Source organism: Lytechinus variegatus, chromosome 13 (assembly GCF_018143015.1).
Source record: "Lytechinus variegatus isolate NC3 chromosome 13, Lvar_3.0, whole genome shotgun sequence".
Lineage (NCBI taxonomy): Eukaryota > Metazoa > Echinodermata > Echinoidea > Temnopleuroida > Toxopneustidae > Lytechinus > Lytechinus variegatus.
In genome coordinates, this window is record NC_054752.1 from 19345608 (window position 1) to 19366760 (window position 21153).

General features: G+C 37.4%; 1 pseudogene; it reads left to right on the plus strand.

The window, feature by feature from the left end:
- Positions 1-21153, plus strand: part of LOC121425871 — a 38113-nt pseudogene that overhangs the window by 12924 nt on the left and 4036 nt on the right.

Below are 21153 nucleotides of genomic sequence, written 5' to 3' on the forward strand. Positions count from 1 at the left end.
GTAGTTGATGGTGGTTGGAGTAACTGGTTACCATGGAGTCCATGTAGCGCATCTTGTGAAGGTGGAACTCGAAATACTTCAAGGGAGTGTACTAACCCACCACCTAATGAATATGGACAAAATTGTACGGGTGAAAGTGCAAAAGAAGAACCTTGTAACCCTCAGGATTGCCCTGGTAAAAATCTTCATCTGAATCTATCCCATTATTCTTTCTGTCCATGTTTTCAGATATAAACGACAATATCATGAACAAAATAGTAGGCACAGATCAGGAGGGTTGGTGCATACATGTACGTCTATTGGCAATAATCTCCACTCACTGTTTTGTCTAGTAACAATTTCATCTAAGATCATTCAGTCCAATACAAATTAGCCAAAGCGCCGCTTGGTCTGTTGATCATTTTGCCTCAAACAAATTGTTCAATGTACAAAAATTATTACCCAGTGCCTTCATTTACGAATGGATTGTACTATCCCCCGGACTGGATAATGGTTGTCGAATATTAAATGATTTCATCATTCTTTATTTGAATTCAATAACTTGGATAACACCAATTATTTTCAGATAGGGTTTGTCAAATGCGCGTTGTATATTTTTATTTGTATATAGTGATCCCCATCTTTTTTTTTCCGGAATAAAAAAGAAGTAAAATAGGTTTGCATTAAGAATACGTCTACCACTTTGTGGTGTATTTTAATTGAAAGCACATTTCACCCTTTTGTTGGTTAAGGTTGCCTTCATCTGCAGAATCCTGAGAATGGCACAGTGAGCTGTTCGAGTGAAGATGAAACCAAGAGATGTACTGTTAAGTGCAACTCAACTGACTTTGGCTTTGTTCAGCCCACGTTGGACTTGTATTCCTGTGGTCCAGAGACAGACTATAAATGGGATCATGAAAATGATTACAACCGTAGAGCCATCTTTCCTCCATGCAAGGGTAAGTTTAAACAGGGAGTGATTTTCAACACATTCCACAGAATAATGATGACCCTTCCCAGTGCCTTTATTATAGCAAGGTTCTTTAATAGATACCTTTTCATGTATTTTTTTTTTCATATTCCTTTTCCCTTACTCGACAACATTTTGCATGTGAGTATATGAGGGAACACGGTTATCAATGTGAACTCCTCTTCAAACTGTCTTGAACCTCAGAAAAAGATCACAATATACGTGTCGAGCACCGGTTTACAAGGGAAGTGGGCCACATGATAATCAGAAGTCATTCAAATGCATCTCAAAACTTGAAAATGTCTCATCCAACCACCTGATGATGATGGTGCATCCTATTCACGTAAACTTCCTTTTTTTATTTTTCTACATTATTTTTAACTTGTATTACTATGTTTGTATTAAATTCATAGAAATGATACTTCCCGACTCGCTGGATGCACAGGTCAGCTTGCCTTATCCCGCAGCAACCTGTGTTTCATCTGCTCAAGAAGAGAATCTTCTAGAAATAGCCACCTCTAATATTTTGGATAATGTTTTTGCGAGTGGCTGTGAAAATTGTGCTGTTTCCAATGTACAGGTTGGTATAAAATGTTATACACTTCAAACAGCACACATATTAAGCCATGTCTTTAAAAAATTATGCAATGAGTCATCCCCTACAGACATTTTCAAGCTTGCGGGAAGCGTGCAACTAGCTTGCGCAAGCTTGCGGCATGCTAGTAACTAGCATGCGGTTAGCTTAATAAGCGTGTAATATATGCGTGCAGAGTAATAGTTAAGCGATCTTTTAGCGAGCAGGGACTGTTCGCTAGCATGCACTCGCTTATTAAGCGAGTGCCCTACTAGTCGCATGCTAGTTACTAGCAAGCGGCACGCTTAAATTTCTGTAGGGGATGATCATTAAAAGTAGTGCGATTTTTGCATTAATGATTACAAAAAGGTATTGAAATACCCAGTGTTGCTAATGATTAAGCCTGAGTCGAATCGATTTTAAAATCGGTGTTCGATCGATGTCATCGAACACCGGTGCAGATTTTGCAAAATCGGTGCATCGGAAAAAAAAAAAATACGTCGGCCGATTCGTTTGGTTTACACGATCAATCATCAAAATATCAGTAATGTCCAACTTTACTACTACTTACTTGATTTCTATTGCCCCCAAAATGAAACCGATTGAGTAATTATGATGCTATTCACCATTAATTTGAAGTTTATTTCCATCATAGTTTGATTCTTACTCGTTTGCTCGTGCTGAGATAATTTATGCACGATGAATTCATGAATGGAAGTCATGGCCATCGATTGTGCATGCGCAGTACTGTTCTTTAATCAAACCAGAAAATGGCCGGAAATTGACGCGATCAACGTAAAATAAATCTTGCTTTCATGAACAATATTAATATCATGACCATAGAACATTATTTAATCGTAATATTTAACAATAATTTGCATATGATAATCATTAATATGAATTTAGAGCTTGATGTGAAACGTTTGTATTTCGTTTCAATTTTCAATGGCGGACATCTCATGACGATCGACTTGACTTCGAGCTAGTGCACTTGTCTAAAAAAAATAATCATCACATCAGGATTGATTCTCGAACGTTGTCTACATGCAAAATCTCTGTTCAAGTTCGTAATATCACCATATAATAACATTTTACATGACAAAACAGAGAAAATTGCGTTTGATTTTTTTCCCATCAATTTGAAGCTAGTTTGTGCCCAACTTTGGGCTCTGATTTCATGAATGGGAAAATATGTCATACGTCATCGAACACGCATGCGCATTGTGCTTATTTTCTCGGAGCTTGGAGGAGACGTCCAGAGATGGAATAACAATAGAAATAATCCGGCCAGTATTAATTCTTCCATATGAACATAACATACTTTGCTGACATCGTCAATATTCTTAGTATGACCATAAAATCTTGTTAAATCGTAATAATTTAGATGAATTTAGGGCTCGATTCGAAACATTCGTATTTATTTTGATCGCATGCTCAATTGCGTCTAAAATACTGGATTGTCATTATCAGGATTAATTCTCGAACATCGTCATAACTCATATTCCACAATCTTTCCTCACAATCGTTACATCATCATTGAATAGCAATTCAAATGACCATCCAGAGAAAATTACATATTTATTCCCATAAATTTATTTGGAGCTCATTTTGGATCCAACTACACAATCTCAGGCAAGTTACAGCGCTCTCCGTTGATTGCACTTGTTTGCTGGCGCTGACGTCAAGCACGCCTGTCGTTTCGGGAGAGTGAGTGTACGGAGCTGCGGACGGGGCTGGTGAATGGACTGCGAATGCTCGTTGACCGAAAATCATTCGGATCGACTCTGCGTGATTCATGTCTTTATTATTGTTTCATTTTAAACTTATATGTTGTCATCTGCAAATATCATTGTTGAAGATATTTTGGGAAGAATTCTGCTTTGGTCCCCGGCTTTTTTGTGTGTTTTGTGATCATGGAAAATACAAACGAACTTTGCTGTCATCTGCTTGTGCAACGCTCACCCGGCCAACGCCAGCGCATACCGTCAGTGCGTAGTATAGTACTATAGTGGATATGCAAGCGCATCGCATCGACGCAAAAACAAGACTAAATTTTCCCCGCCTTCAATATTCGATGCATCGATGTTCGATCGAATTAGAGCTGTCGAACACCGGTTTTCAAAATAATCGATATGACTCAGGCTTACTAATGATAATTTAGATTAATGCATGACTGATCAGTTTGGTACTAGTTGAAAAACAAAGGCTTTACTTTCATATAATATGAAATTTAATATTTTTACGACCGTAAGGTTACATTTTTTCATAATTTTCAGTATTTCAGTGGAGCGTTGTGGCCCAGTGGATAAGTCTTCTGACTTTGAAACAGAGGGTCGTGGGTTCGAATCCCAGCCATGGCGTAATTTCCTTCAGCAAGAAATTTATCCACAATGTGCTGCACTCGACCAAGGTGAGGTGAATGGGTACCCCGCAGGATTAATTCCTTGAATGCATGAGCGCTGAGAGGCAGCTCGAGCTAAAGCCGGGGTAATAATAATAATAACAATGCGCCTCGGAATAGAATATTTCTAGATAGATGGCGCTATATAAATGCCTATTATTATTATTATTGTTCATGTGTAGTGCACAAATTATTCATGGAGACCCTGTTTGTATCTTTCTTATTCGTAAAAATAAATGTCCAGGTCAACAATTGTGGGCTATCAAGGAAGCGGTCACCTGATCAATCTCCAATCACTGTTTCCTTTGACATTGATCTTATCAACAGTGAGTAACATATGCAATATTGAAAAATATATCACTTTATTTAAAATGGGTTATATGGAGGTATATATATGTATATACATTTATATATAAAATCAATTTTTTTCTGTTTTTTGCCTAAAATATACCTTTTTACTAATGAAAATTGGTGTCAGATGTTGCAAATTATCTAAGATACTGACATATAGTAACTGTTTTTTTTTTTTTAGGTTTGGACACTTTATGGTAGCCGTTTCATTGTTTTTCCGTGGGAGGGGGGTCAACCAACTATTGTCGTATTTTATTATCAAGTATTGTCATAGTGTAGAGCACGTATTGTATGCAAGCGCATAGCATGCGCTCTGACTGCAAGTAAATGTGAAGAACTCTGAAAGGTTTTAACAAAGTATTGCTCTTCGTCATATTGTACCATCTTATCCCTTCACACATATATTCTAACATGGTAAAACCAGAATGATTGACCACCGAAGTGGTGCGGTGTCATAACATATTTTCAAAAAATTGGTAGTTGTGTACTAGAAGGTTTCACTTGTCAGACCATGATTTTAAAAAGTTTTAAAGCTGCTCTTGTAATCTTGATTAAACATGTTTGAGCCAAGAGATAAATGAATTGAGAAATAGTTCAGTAATCATTTTCAAATGGCTATGAGTATTCTCTTGGATTGACAAATAAAATTATTAAACTAAATGGTTTAAAGAGGTGCCATTGAAATATTACCAATGTGCAGGATTTGTTGAACATGAAGACAGTTCGAGTGCAAAATGTGAATGAATAAAGGATTAATATTGAAAATTACGTGGTATGTTAATAAATGTTTCACGCCTGTTGTATTTTGCTAATTTTCCCCTAAGCTACAAAAACTGTCACCGACATTGGCAATAGTTTCCAGCAACGTTTAGAAAATGGATCATTTTCTCTTGAACTGGATGGTGTAGTCATTGCAGTTGACGTTAACGGAAGCAGTGGTGAGGTCAAGATAGATTGTCCAATGGGAACTGGCCTAACATTGGAGGGAAGATGTGGTAGGTCAGGCAATTCAAGCATCTATTGTGAACAAAAATCCTATCGTTTGTATTATTTCTCGCAATATGCTATGACGTTGTCGGAGGCAATATTACTTGAAAATATGCATGTGCTGATGTACATGTATGTTTTCTGTGTGTGTGATTCTTAAATGAGTCCTATAGGTTTTAGAGGCAGTGGGTTCATAACTCTTGAATGCTCCCTAGGATTTCTACAGTGCAGTGATTCATACACAGCTTAACAACTACAAAGAGAGAGAAAAGCAAAGTCAATTGACGTGTACATTCATGTACTTGACACCTTCACCAGTCATGCCAGTGTTGTGACTGACATAACAGAACTACAAGATACATGTGTGTGATTATGTGAATTGCATACCATCTTGGGCAACTTACCCCCTTATATGCACCAAGCTGTGAAATGCTCTGAAAGACAGAAACAAGCTCATAAACATGCATATGATAAATAACACTAGGGTCCTGTAACATAAAGCTTTAAATGATTGACCATATGACTTCCTTTTTTACTATTAATCGTACACAATAATCAATGACATCAGTTGTGGAAATTAGTCCCTCAATCAATTGCTAAGCTGAACCCTCATCAGAAACAAATAACAAAATAATCATACATAAAACAAGCCTAGAAATAAAATCCATACACTACTACAATCTCCCATCAACCAAACTCCTAGAGGCCATCATGGGGAGGAAATGAGGCATCATTGAATGCCAATAAGAAAATCTCTTTACCTTGAACCTTGAAGAAGTACTCTCCCAAAAAGCGTACACCCTGCCCTTGAGAGGGTTGTGCTGTGTCAGGCGATGTCAATGCTTCAAGTGATGTGGTTATCCTGTTGTGGTACCTGTATTCTTGGTGCTCTATATACAGTGTGCAAGGTGCAGTGTGCGCGGGTGGTTACCATTTATTAACCAGTTCATATACATGTAGCTTCCTTTATAATGACTAATTGAAGTAGTATTGTTTGTTATATAGTATTGAAAAAAATGAATAAATCCAAAATTAACTGTATAATGTTTATGATTTTCCCCGAATAGTTGTATGCCCGGCCGGTAATTATCATTACGTGCTGCCAAACACAACTGAAGCTATATGTGCACCATGTGCTTTACATACCTACCAGGATCAAGACGGCCAAGATGATTGTCTTCCATGCCCTTCAGGTTTGATAACAAATGATCCAGGAGCTAATGGCATCCATTTCTGTATAGGTAAGTTCATTACCAAAAAAATGAATGAGAGTTTGTTTTTGTAACTATCAATGTAATTTTTACTAAGGCAATATATCAATCAGGCGATATATCGTCTACAAAATTCTTAAAGGGAATCCAGCCTTGGCCTTAACCAGTTGTGTTGGGAAGGAGAAAATTACATAAACAGAATGGTGAAAGTTTGAAGGAAATCGGCCAAGCAGTAAGAAAGTAGAGCTACTTTAAATTTGAAATCACTAATACTATGTAGATTCCAAATTGGCAACTTGGTAATTAAATTATGACAAGGGGCAAGGACAACTTTCCAATAGGCCATGTACTTTATTATCAGGGATTTGTGGTTTTCTCCTAAGTACCCATTCCCCTAAATATAACCCAGGCAGTACATTGTTTTATGTCGATCCTCATGAAAGAAAAATGTAATTTGAAATAAAACTTTTGGGAAAAATGACATTTTAGCCATAATATGTATTGGAATCCATGGAAGAGTAGTCCTTGCCTTACATCACTATGACATCACATATGCGGCCAATTCGAAGTCTCCATGGGTAAAGTGATTAACAGTATTTACAACTTTTAAAAATTCATAACTTTCTTGTTGTTTGTCCAATATTGTTCAAACCTTCACCTATCAACTTGTCTGATTTTTCTTTTTCCTCTAAAAACAAGTTTTTATTTGGGTTGGATTCCCCTTTAAATTTCTATGATGGTATTAAAGCACGATTATGAACTAAGGGATTGGTAAAAAGCAATAATGAATCAATATTTTGACAAATTCAGTTCAGATGTCACTCAGTGATGGCACCAGGGTACAGTCCGGGAAGGGACAAAACAACATAGAATTATATCACCCAACCCCCCCCCCATAACTTAAGGTGAGAGAGTGTTACACCACACAGACCTCTATTTTTTTCTACTTTTCAAGACCTTGAAACAACACTTTTCTCCATTCTTTAATCTGACATCAAATGGAAAGCGACATTTTCATTCTTACTTATAGAACCATGTCCAGTTGGTCATTACCAAGATGTTTGGGCTGATTCCAATGAAACAGTATGTATAAAATGTCCTCATGATACCTACCAAAACCAAACTGAAAGGAGAGCTGTATACCATGCCCTGATAAGTATGTTACCCTGGAACAAGGATCAACAGACCTGTCTGATTGCGTTGGTGAGTTTTGGTTTATCATCCTCTTACGCCTTTTTCACTTGTTACAGTATCCAACTTCATTGGATCTGTGTTTTTTTTTCCTGTGTCATTGTATAGGCTAATTTTATATGTACATGTATTTTTTATCATACAAATTAGATAAGATTGATTTATTTCTGTTCAACAAGATTTTCCAAATATAACCAAAGTAACAATAAATATTCAATATAGTACAGACAGTTAAGTGACATTTCATAACAAATATTGAAGATAAATTAACTCTTACTGTGCCAGTCAGAATACCCCTCCTCTGCCAGGGGTATTTGAGGAAATCCTAAATTGACTGAAACGGAAGCAGCGACTGATTTTAAAACATCATAACTCTTTACCGTATTGTATAATGTAACCTTCTACACATGAAATGATGAATGGTTCATGGAATTTATGATCGTGTTATTATCTTTCATATTCTCGTTTTGAAAAATCGAGAAAAGATGCAATATTTTACATCGGTTATTTTCGATAAGCAAAACCTAATTATAATTTCATGAACATTTCAAAGAGTAAGTAACCTGATAAATTGTAGAGATACCAAGAAATTAAGAACATAAAATGAAAATTCAATGTCTACCCTTTTTCAAATGACGTTTCTATTGATGAAATTGAACAAAAAGAAATAACAAAAAATAATGCTCTTTTGAATGAAATACTTTTTTGCTATTTAAGTTGTTTCCTCTGAAGTACGAGAGAGTATGCACACGCAATTTGTAGCGACCTTTTCAAAAAAGGGCATTTTCCTCACTCAAATTACTAATCACAGCACAGCTGTGATCCCTACACAAACACACACACAATAATGTATTAGAGCCATGTATCTTCAACCGTACCCTTTCATTCGTGTAGTCTTCAAAATAAGACCCTATAATTTTTAAGCATGAGCGGTTTTCCGCAGCAACAGCTATGGGGGAAACAGAATTATTATTGAAAATTGAAATTTATGTTATTTCAATTCTTGTCAATATTGTGGTGATGCATTTGAATATTTGATTTGCAAAACATGTTCTAGAAAAATCGTGTCCTGGATACGATTTGTGATATGCAATGCACTCAACTATTGTTTAAGATTAATATACCCGATTTCCTATCCAGTGCCGGCAACAAACATTTGCGTACTCTCAACTTGTTCTAAAGCATGAATCAGTATAAAGTTTGATCATATTTTGTCAGGGTCTGTTCGCCGTATACACTAATATGGGTTTTCGTAGTGTAACAAACAAAGTTATTGCCAGTCAGGAGACAAAATATAAAAGAACAAAAGATCATATATTGAAATACAGATAAAGAGGGGTCGGACAGGATCAATGCTAACAAGTTTGGTGTATAATATCCAACAAAATGATATGGGCGTTCTTGGCAAAGCACACAGAAGTAAAAAAAAATGTTGGGGTCAGATGAGTGTTTATGTTGACTTTTACCCCTTTTTTTGTGGTGACCCAGGTTGAATACAAAATTAAATGTATTTATTACAAACCATAATTCTAACATAATATTCATATGTTATCATTATTATGTAACTGATCTCCCTCTCTCGCTCTCTCTCTATCTATCTATCTAAACCCCTCAAAAAAAGTTCCGCAACTCAAGTTTGAGTGCTAATAAATTTCTTAGTGCGCCATCATCATATGTAAAAGTGGTATCATTGGAAAGTATGATTATTCCTCTTTATGATCATGTGTCATTTGTAATGCTAGTGTTATCATGAAATACACAGACATGATAAATATGCAGCAATGTAAAAAATGAAATGTTGCAAAATTTGTTGCCATGTCATGTTTGAGTTCTGCAACTCAAACTGCAAGTTTGGGTGCTAATAAATTTCGTAATGTGCCATCATCATGTGAAAAATTGATATCTTTAGAAAGCATGATTATTCTTCTTTACAATCATGTGTCATTTGTAATGCTAGTGTTATCATGACATACACAGACATGATAATACGCAGCAATGTTAGACATGAAATGTTGCAGAAAGCGTCGTTTGCAATAGCGAATTTCCAATTGTTTCGAGGATGGACCGAGTGCATTCACTGTCACCTGCATGGTGGAAATTTTATAGAAATGGAGACTCTTGTTAGAAATCAATGCATTTTGCAACATTTCACTTCTGACTTTTCTTGATGTTCAGGGTGATTGCATATTCCATGATTACATAATCACAGCAAATGGCATGTCATTGTAAAGAAGAATAATTCAGCTTTCCAATGATACCAGTTTCATCTTTTATACTTCATTAACCAAAAAGATTTCATCCCCCAGAACTGAGTTGCAAAACTTTTTTTGAGGGGTTTACATGTATCTCTCGTACTCTCTGGACTCTCTTCTTTCTTTTTCATCTCGTTTTTTTTTCACTTTTATTTTACTTTTATTATTTTTCATAGATTATGTCCTTTTATAACAAACAATGATTTAGGATAGAGCTAAAAAATTATAATAATAATTAGAGTAACAAAACTACTACTAACACTACACTACAACTAATCTTAATTTACAGCAGTACAAATATTGGGGGTCCTGACCGGCCTAATGAATCGCTTAAAATGTTTAAAATGTTGATATTTGTGAACACTAACTTTACAACTGTCTAAAAACTAATCTAAATGTTGAACAGTTTGGAAGTGAGGCTCCCCCCCCCCCCTCTTGATTTCGCAGGCATGAATCTCCACTAATTTTGGATGCGACATGGTTTTTTTTTTGAGAGTTGTGTGTTTCGTGGTAATTAAGTTGAGCAAACCCTTTTGGAAGAAATTTGTGATTAATATTATGTGTAGGCTTTATTCATTCCGCGAGCGAGCATACATAGCAAGCGGTTTGAAAAAAAAGGCAACGGTATTCGTCGACTACCAGGAAGGCCTGTGGGATCTTTATCTCCTCATGCGTTCACCTGTAAACCCCCTGTGTGTTGCATTATTTTAGCAGTGATCCTCTCTACACAGTGTAATGCACTCTGTTATTTAGAGTGCAATAACTTTTTATCTGATCATTTTGAAAGAAAATGTTGTACAGCAAACTTGTAGTGTTTCCTGGGCTTTCTTATCGTATATAAATTTATTAGATAAATTATGAAAAATGTATAGTAAATTACATTTTCTGAATGTTTTCTCCTAATACTTCCAACAAAATTTAGCCCCCCTTTACTTTGGTTCTTGTGTTAGTGGCATGATTTTTATTTATCCACTTGGACTGTTCATTACATAAGCTTTGTATTGATACCAAAATCATGATAATCTGATAAAAATAGCCCATATATAATTGAAAATAAAAGAGAGTAAATTTTGCCTGGTCAAAGCACTGTACTGCATTGAAAGGGTCTCATTCACATTCGTGCCATGAGTCACAGACTCCTAACAATAAACCTGGCCATGGTATTGTTTGTGAGGAGGATTTCATTGATTTTCTCCTCTCCTTTTCAATGAACTTCCTGGCTGTGATCAGGATGTACTGATTTTTTTGGGGAAAATAAACGCGATATAAGTACTAATTTTCAAGGAAAACTCAACGATTCTGTAATTTGTAAACTGCGATAATCCGTCGAACGCTAAACTAATGTCGCACGCGCGATCGATCGGTACACATGTACGGTATACACAAACACCAGGCTATACATTGTAGCTAGGCACTCTCCGGGGCATGCAATTGTTCGAAAAACAATGGGACAGGGGACATCTATGGGAAATGCATGGTTGTTCCAAAATGCGGACGAAACACGCCGACGGATGTGCAATAATGTGAACGTAACGCATGAAGAGTTAACCCTAAATAGACTGGGCTATTTCGACGCCAAAGAAGACTGGGGGGGCTGACTCAACCCCCCCCCCATGATCTTGGCCGTCGATCGCGCGATCACGACGAAAATTGGCACACGCGTTACCCACGGCATTATCTACAAAACTATGACATCAAATTCTGCAAAAAAAACTCCTGTCCCATTAATTATGCTAATTCCCAGATAACAATGTTTCGTTGGCCAAAGTTGGGCCAACCTTTGCAGTTACGTCGGGCCAATGTCGGAGGTGTAACGTTGGGCCAACGTTATTCTTGCCGTCGGGCCAACGTTGGCCCAACCTCAAAGGTATGATGTTGGTCCAACGTTAAACCAACGTTTAGCCAACGTATAGCCAACCACCAACCAACCATTTTTAAGCCAATAAAAAAATAGATATTCTCCTTATCACTCATACTTAAAGCATCTTGTATTTGATCCTAGTTGTAGACATTGATTTTCTTAGTTTATAATATTTATTCCTATCCCACTCTAACAACAACGACAATCGGTGAAATATATATATACACATTCTCGTTGCGAGTATGTTTTTCATAGTTAGTATTTGCAAAAAGATGGATTTTAATTAGATTCTGAAATCATTAGCCTTCAAATCATATTCATAACATTACATATAGTTTTTTATTCATACTTAAATACATTTTATTCAATGACAAGAATATCATAGAAATTTTTAAAATATAAATCCTTACAAAAATTGCATTACAAACACAATCAATTATAATCGATCATGAATTCCATGATAGCAACTTCGTTGGGCAAACGTCGGCAATAGCGATTGTGGAAAAAATTCCAATAAATCATTATTTGATTGGTATTAGTGAATGAAGGGGCTGCATAAAAAGGTTTTACACCCATATTATCCCAAGTGTCTCAAGGTTGATTTTGATTAAATTGTATTGTTCAATCATATATTGACAAATCATTTACAAATAACCAGAAATAGCATGTCATGCAAGTAAAACTTACCTCTTAAAATGTTTTTTAAGTATGAGCATTTATGGGTCAGCGTTACACAGTAGGCTACAGAAACGAAATTACACAATGTAGCGCGCACTCAAAATGGAAACATTTACCCAATATTAGCTCGCGACGGCCCCGACCAACAAGACCAAATGTCGATGTTGGGTAACTGTTAGACAGATGACCATTACCCAATGTCGCACACACTCAAAATGCCAACCTTGGCCCAATGTTGGCTCGACGTTGGCTTTACGACCGCGACGGCCAACCCGACCACTGCCAACGTATGGGCCAACGTTACATAGCTGACCATAATCCAACGTCGCGCAAACTCAAAATGCCAACGTTGGCTTCACGACCGCGACCAACCCGACCACTGCCGACGTTGGGCCAACGTTACATAGCTGACCATAATCCAACGTCGCGCAAACTCAAAATGCCAACGTTGGCTTCACGACCGCGACCAACCCAACCACTGCCGATGTTGGCCCAACGTCGCCTTGCTATCTGGGTTTTGCGTAAAATTCTAAGTTTGCTCTAATTAATAAAATAATGCCCCTGAAATGCTAATTTTGGTTTCACATACTCAGTAGGCATCTGATCAAATTTATTTTAAAAGAATTTCAATATCACATTTATTTTCTTATTTATTCTATTGTTTTGTAAATTTCTTATGTATTTCTATGTTGTTTGACTTTTTGTTTTTTATTGTTTTTTCAATGGAAATTGTCAGGGACTTTACCATAAAAGAGATAAAACTAATTTATTTTAAGCAGTAAAAGGAAAAATAATGATACATTTTGAATTTTGGCTTAAAACACTATTTGCATTGGATTTGTACACAAATTCACGTTTTTGAGAAATTTTGGGTCTGCATGCACTTACAAAATGTTGCATAATTTCGGAACTACGTACGCGGGGATCACAATTTTGGTCTCAAAAGTTGCGCGAGACTTGAAAGTAAAAAGTCAGCGAGCAACGCAGTTAAAAAATTTTGCGCGGCGGATTTATCGCGAAAAATGTTGAGGGGGGCTGAATCAGCCCCCCCCCCCCCGTCTTTTAGGGTTAAAGGTTTGCATGGTGGCATGTACAATCGCTCATGTGGTTTATGGTACACCATGTGGAGTGTTATAGAAACAGTGGATAGAAGAAGAAAAGGAAATGGATAGGCGAGAAAGTGGAGATTTGAGAGTATAGTATTCTTTTCTTGAATATAGTCCTGAAGACGGACAGTCAACCTGCCCGACACGTCGAGTCTCTCTACTGCTTCTGCTCATCATCTCTACTCGCCGACATAAGCCATCATCTCCTCATCTACCCTACTACTCAAGCTGTTTTCAACTCATCAATCTCTCCCAGTTTACAGTCCTTTTCAGGACTATATTCAAGAAAAGAATACTCTACTCTCAAATCCACTCACTCTGCCACACATGTATGTGCTTGACATACAAGCCATGCTCAACTGCCCCCGACACTGTACTTCCAGCTAAAGCTGGCTGGTCGGGCTGTGTTAACCCGCATAGCTAGACAACAGGTCTTTTACGGCTCACATATACCTGCAGGATGGCATTCGGTCATATTTTCTCCACACGTTGGACTGCCCTCTGAGTGGTTTCTCCACCCAGAGATTCTTGGTCATTTCAAGCCCTTTTACGAGGCCACTGGAAACAGACCGGCTTGCCACAGCTCTCAACTAGAAGCCGCAGATGTTCTGTTCTCACGTGAATGAAACAGAGGCGCTTTCATACAAAGGTAGACTGTTATCGACCATCGGCGGCTATGGTTCCGCCTTTGCAACCTGTATATGAAGAGCTCACTTGCAAAAGGGTTAGGTCCCTTTTTCATCAAATTTGATTTTTTTTTTGGTCTCAATGTATAGATGTTTAGTAGCTCTATAAGATGATACCAAAGAAAAGTTGAAATTCTCATGAAAAAGTGGTCTAAAATGGCAAAGAAAAATCACCTTTTTTCAAAATGGGCTAGGTCCATTTCAGTTTAGTTGCAAAAGGGTTAGGTCCAGACAGATTTTTTTTTAGAAAAGAATATTTACAAAAATATGAAGACAGGTGGATGGATTTCTATTATACCCAATTTTATATTTTCATGGTAGGGTATCACAAAAATCTAGTTTCGCATAAGAATATTGCAATATGGGACCATAAAAAAATGATTTTCTTGGAGTAACCTAACCCCTTTTGCAAACAAATTATTCTGAAGAGCTCATTTGTCAAAGGGATTAATAGGTCCATTGTTCATAAATTTTTATTGTTTTCTGTCTCAAAACCTCTAAATTATTAGTCGTTCTGATAAAAACAAAAATTCACATAAAAACGTGAATAAAAGTGGTAAAGAAAAATCACATTTTTAATCAAAATAGATTGGATTCATTTCAGTTTTGTTGCAAAAGGGGTTAGGTCCACAATGATAATAATTAATATAAAGAATATATAGAAAAGAAATTGAAGACGAATAGATTTCTTTTATACCCTATTTATGTTCACATGATAGGGTAGTACATTATGACAATTTAGTTTCTCGTAAGAGTATTGCAGTGAGAATAAAAAACATGGATTTTCTCGAATGGTAAAAAGTGGACCTAACCCCTTTTGCAACTAAACTCTTCATACATGTATGTTGGTTATCGATGGTTCGATATTTCTAATCTGAATTTTCTTACAAGATCATCTTTCCCAAACTTCCAGCTAATATGGGTTTGGCATGTCATGGAGCCTATCGACCATACTTGACGCTTGACTCCTCGTTTAAGTCTGTCATAAGGGTATCTTGGCGTATCTTATCCATCATGATTGTCTTTTTGTTTGCGGTGGACTGTGGCCTGAGGCGTAGCTCTTCGTACTTACGCATTGTTCCTGGATTATTAGGTGGGAGTGGCGTGGAGTCCGCGTGATTGTCCAGAACTAATCGTTCGCACTTGGTTCTGTGGAGTTTTTCTAACTCCCCTTCAGACTTCTTAGATAGAGTCTGATGTCCTGTCCTGGCTTTTGAATTTTGGTTTTTGATTAGACAATGTGGGTTCCCGCATTTGTTCAACCCTTGTCTTTTCTCACGAACCTTTCATCGCAGCATCTTGCAACTCCCTCTCATGCTGGTTTGCTGTTGCAGCCAAAAGCCCAAAATAGCACGAGTATCAAATCGTCATGTCTCTTTTTTCAAGGTTTTCCACTTGACTATTTTTGAGGGCCGCCTTTGGCATTCTACCAACTGTTCGGGTCTTTCCCCTTGAAACACATTTCATCTCATGAGACAAATTTTCCCTCTTCAGCCCTGAAGGTCGTGACCTCCGTGTCTTCATCTCCCTGTTTCTTGCGTAGTTTTTGCTTTAGACATGACTCCCCTTTGTTAAATCTGTGTTGGTCTAGCAAAAGACTAAATGGGTTTTCCCAGTAATTGATAGTAAATCATGAAAATACTGATTTTCTTACGAAATAACTGGATTCATCCATTAAAAATGAAAATAAAAAATGAATGAATAAATAAACCAATCAAAAAAATCAGAACGGCCATGATTATATGTTTTTCCTCATCATACCATTTCCGTGTAGACATTGACGAGTGTTTGACCCAGGCAGATGACTGCGAGCAAGAATGCATCAATACTATAGGGAGCTTTGAGTGTTCTTGTATGCCTGGATACAGAATCAATACTACTCTACCAAACACGTGTCTTGGTAAGTAGATTCTCTCATTCAATTACAATAATTGCGGTAGTAGTGGTGGTGATGTTTATGATGATAACGGTAATGGTGGTGGTGGTGGTGGTAATGATTTTGAGGGGCTACTCAAATTATAATGTGATACCTATGTGCCACACCAAAGTCGAAAAAAGAGGGCTCTGGAATTAAATCAAGGTTTTAAAACGGGGGTCTCCGGAACGGCTCTTGGAAAATAATTGCTAAAAATGTAATGCTGTGGAACTGTCCACATAAGAAACGAGGGTCTCCGGAACTCGTATCACACATGGTAGCACATTGGAATGAGAATCACAAAGTTGATGGTCACTGAAACTTTGTAAATTGGTGATGCTCTGGAACAGGAATTTAAGCTGATAATGGGGGTCTCAACCGCGGCACAGACGTACAGGTATAACATACATTTATGCAAAGTAAACTGTAGCCCCACCCCTCCTGGGTGATGTTGGTGATGATGATGATGAAGATTGTGGTGGTGATGATGATAGTTATTATGATGATGATGGTGATGATGATGACAATGAGATGAAGATGATTTTGTTTGTGTTTGTGTTGATGATGCACTCTATTGAATTTGCTTATTGCTTTAAAATGCCATGGTTTATTATACTTGACATCTACCGAAGATAAGGGTGTTTGTGCATATCACTTCAGTTAAAGATTAAATGCTGTAACATTGTTGAAAGAAAATTTTGTGTACATGCAGTTATCTTTCGCTGCTCTTAATTTTTACTGGTGTTGTTTTGTATTATAATTTTTGTTTAAAATATGAAATCGAGTTATAATTAGTTTACATCTACATAAGATAATTAGACAGTGTGTTTGTTACATTAATATTGTTATATTATATGCTACACCATTTCTCATTATTTTGACTTTTAGGTGTGTAAAACACTAACATTTTGAAAAGAGTCATTGATATTCTGGGTACAACTCGTTGAAACAGTTACTTTTTTGTCCAAGAGTGACTAAATAAAATTATTTCCAAAATTCATGCCTAATATTTTGATATTTGAAGGGCCATACAACATTACTATGCGGCACATTCATATATCACAACACAAACTGAGAAAGGGCACAAAAATATCCATGGCCAATGAAAAGGGGTATCAAGGTCAATCAATAGGCCAACTAAAGCCATGGTTTTAGATGCCTTTGGATTTATTTAAGCCCTAAAATTTAGATCTTGACAATTCAGTGATGACTTTTTAGTCCTACCTTACGTATCTGCTTGATAGATGAGGATGAGTGTGCTATGGGTATCAGTGGATGTCCTCAGGGTTGTAATAATACCACCCCTGCTCAAAACCCTAATGGTTTCAACTGCTACTGCTATGAAGGTTTCAACTCTGACTCGCAAGGCAACTGTCTTCCTAAGTAACCATCAGTCTTAGCTCTCGGGCACACTGTCTTTTGAAAGCTTTGAATTACGATTTCTTTCATTGACTGCTGAGCCTTGTTACTGAGGTCATTGTCACAATAGCAAGGATACCATAAACATACATGTACGTTCTTATGAAATAAAACCACAGTTATCAGGGAAGCATTTTATGAAATTGGTTTTCATTGATATTTTACAGACAACAGTAACAAGCTTCTGAAATGCTTGATTATTATTGGCTTGAAACAATCTTGTAAGGGAAGTCTTTGACTTTGTGCAATGTTCCTGTGGTGCTCCCACAATTGTATTGCAATGGTCATACATGTATTGCTGTTTTTTCTGTGAGCATTACAAATGTTGACGATAATGACATGTTTAGAGTTAAATTCTGTCAAATGTTGCACTTGATAATTTCCACAATTACCCTGGCTTTGGCATGATTGTTGTAATATTGTGCTCCAGTTTGAAAGCAATTCCTTCGGGTAAATATATACCTCACCCGGTTGGAGGGTGACAAGTATATATCACTTTCCTGTGAAAAGACATAATAGACCAGTTCGTAGTTACTTCATGGGCAATTTTGGTCAAATGACCTTTCATCATGATAGGCAGATTTCAAAGCAAGATATTACGTAAGCTTGCCTTACATAGCAGGATGAAGAAATTGAATAGACCAGGTGACTAGAATAGCACACCAATGAACACTTAATGAAGGTATTTGTTGCATTCCTACTTTGAATGCATATCTTAGCATGTTGCACAATGTACTTGACAAACTGTGAAATACCAGTCGTTCGTGGAAGCATTGTTGTTTTTGTGGATTTAAATGAAAACGACAATTCAAAAGAATATATGAATAATCAAGACATCAAAGTTGGTGCTTATCTCATTAGATTTTAAAGCACCATGTCACTTTAGTACAAATGACCTTCTTCTGATCATGCGTAGAATCTTTTGATCATGCTAAGTAAGGAACTACGAACTGGCTTATTGCTGTGGCCAACCATACATGTATGATCAATACCTTTAAGATAGTACCAATGATTGAATAAAAGTGAACAAGAACCTATGCTACGGTCACAAATACATTTATGAACACCATCAGAACAGTTTTTATTCATGGCAGTAAATGGTATAAAATCATTCGTATGTTTTTCGTAAAGGTATTTGTGAGATATCATTAGATCGTAACATGAATGTCTAATGAAGGAACTTAAGTTTTCACTGGTACTTTTCGTTAGGATTTGGGTTGGTTCCATATTCAGTCAATTGCTTATTAGGTGGTAATAATACTGCTTACATTTCCTTCTCAGCGGTAACAAATTGCACAAGTACAGTATGTAGTAACGGAGACTGTCATGTTCTAAACGGTCTGGAGATGTGCAACTGCTACAATGGCTACAAATTCAATGGCACGGACACCACATCTTGTATTGGTAAGAAACATTCCTATTATCACCAAACTCTGAGATCTTTCTTCCAGTTATATCTTACTGAAAAACCAACCAGGTGGGTGTTTCAGAAAACTGTACGATACGAGCGACTTAACAACTACTGGTGATCCTTTCTTGTTGTAAATGATATATCCACTATATTTTCATTGGTGTTTATTTGTGCCTAGGAAAGGATCACCAGTTGTCGAAAAGCCGTTTGTAACTTACGAACAGCTTTATGAAACATCCACATAGTGTCGTCATTTACATTTGGGTTGAAAATTAGCTGTCACAGCGTTGCGAGCAAAATCAAATGCTGTCAGTTTCATTCTTGGCATAAGCTCACTATAGTACCTACGGGTGAGGGGGGCAGTCTCATCATTTTTATGAACTGCCACAAAACGTGATTTGATGAACCATGTCCATGCAGAAACTTAAGCTTTGGTTCAACTGGAAGAGGAAGAGGCAAATGTTATGAAAAAAATTGCTGCTTAAGGTCAATCGACAAAGCCATATCCAGCCTCGAAGTTGTTAGATTCGGTCTTGTATTTCCAGAAGGAACGAGCAGAGTGAGCTTAAACGAGCAGGATTGAGTGGAAGCGAGTAGTATGGAAAAGAAGCGAGCTAACATGAGCAACTGAAGAGTTAGACTCGCAGTAAAGATAATAAACAAATGTACATGTAGTGTAGCGAGCTTCATTCGCATGGGTCCTCACTGGTACGAGCAGTATACAAGGTACAGGGCAGTGGTGCGAGCTAAAGCGAAGTAAGTTGAGGTTATACGAGCAAGTAAAGCAGTCATAGGCAGTCAACCTCCTGGCCGGGAGGGGCCAGTCAAATATATTGCTAAACACATTCGTGACCAAAAAATGCGTTTAAAATGGTGATTTTTTTTGTTTTGGCCGCGGGCCTCGCGTGCACTTTTTAAGGGTATCGAAAAAACACAGATTTTCAAAAAAAGGGGGGTGGTTTTGAAAAACTGGTCAATGGTCAATCGCGGGGTCAAACTTTTTTAGGGTATGTTTTTCCTCCAAGCTTTTCCCCTGGGTTCTTCCCGATTGTGAGCAATGATCCAGCATGGGAAAGCCGGGCCTGATAACGGAAAAATTGACGTGAAATTTGTCACACTTTAGGGTTCATATTTTGGCGACAACTTGTTTAGGGGCCAAAATGTGTAAATAATGCCAGCGAAAACTTTTTAGGAGGTTATTTTGCACACAGAGAAAAGCTTGTTTAGGGGTGATTGGAAATAATGTCACGCATGTGTGCACCAGGTCAAACTCAATTATCTGCCATTTTGTATTTGATGAATCATTGTGATCATTATATGATGACCGAACGCAGAGGGCAGCCACACACGGCCGTATTCTGCCTTATATGCGGACATGAGTGTAAACTTATTTGGATACAATCGAGTGATGGAGAGGCTCGAGTGTAGTTACAATGTGTTGATTATCATGATTGTTATTGCAAAGTGAGATCGTGTTTTTTCAGTTGATATTCGTATTTTGTTGAGGATTTGGGATTGATTTCTGCTGCTTTTTGTGCATTTTGAGAAAAAACGTGTTTTCCATGATTTTCCGTTTGAAAAGCGACTTTCCGTTTCAAACAGCCGATTCCGTGAATTCTGTCCGTTTTCCGCAATTGCGAAAAATCACTGTCCCTATATGATACGTATGTGCCGCAGTTGAGACCCCCATTTTCAGCCTAAAGTTCCATTCCAGAGCATCAATAATTCAGAAAGCCATAGAAATTTCCTCGTTCCAGAGATCCTCAAATTTTTTTTATCTCGTTCCAATCAATGCACGCCAATTATGACCTACTCAGCCGGTCGGAGCGGCGAGCTCAATCAGCGCAGAGCCATAGCGCCGGTCCCTGAAGCTCCCCATGATGCCCAAAAATAGCTAGCGCTAGTCTATATTAATCTAGCAAGACGTGCGCGCGTTTTTTTTTTCCATAGCCGCTACCATTACGCCTACTTTCTAATGAGTTCTTGAGACCCCCGTTTTTGTGTAGTCGGTCTGGAGCATAGCATTTTTAGCAATCGTAGATCCAACAGCCGTTCCAGAGACTCCCTTTTTTAGACATTTTTTTTTGTTCTAGAGCCCCCATTTTCGAATTTGGCGCAGCACAAAGGTATCATATTATAATTCTAGTACCCCAATCAATAG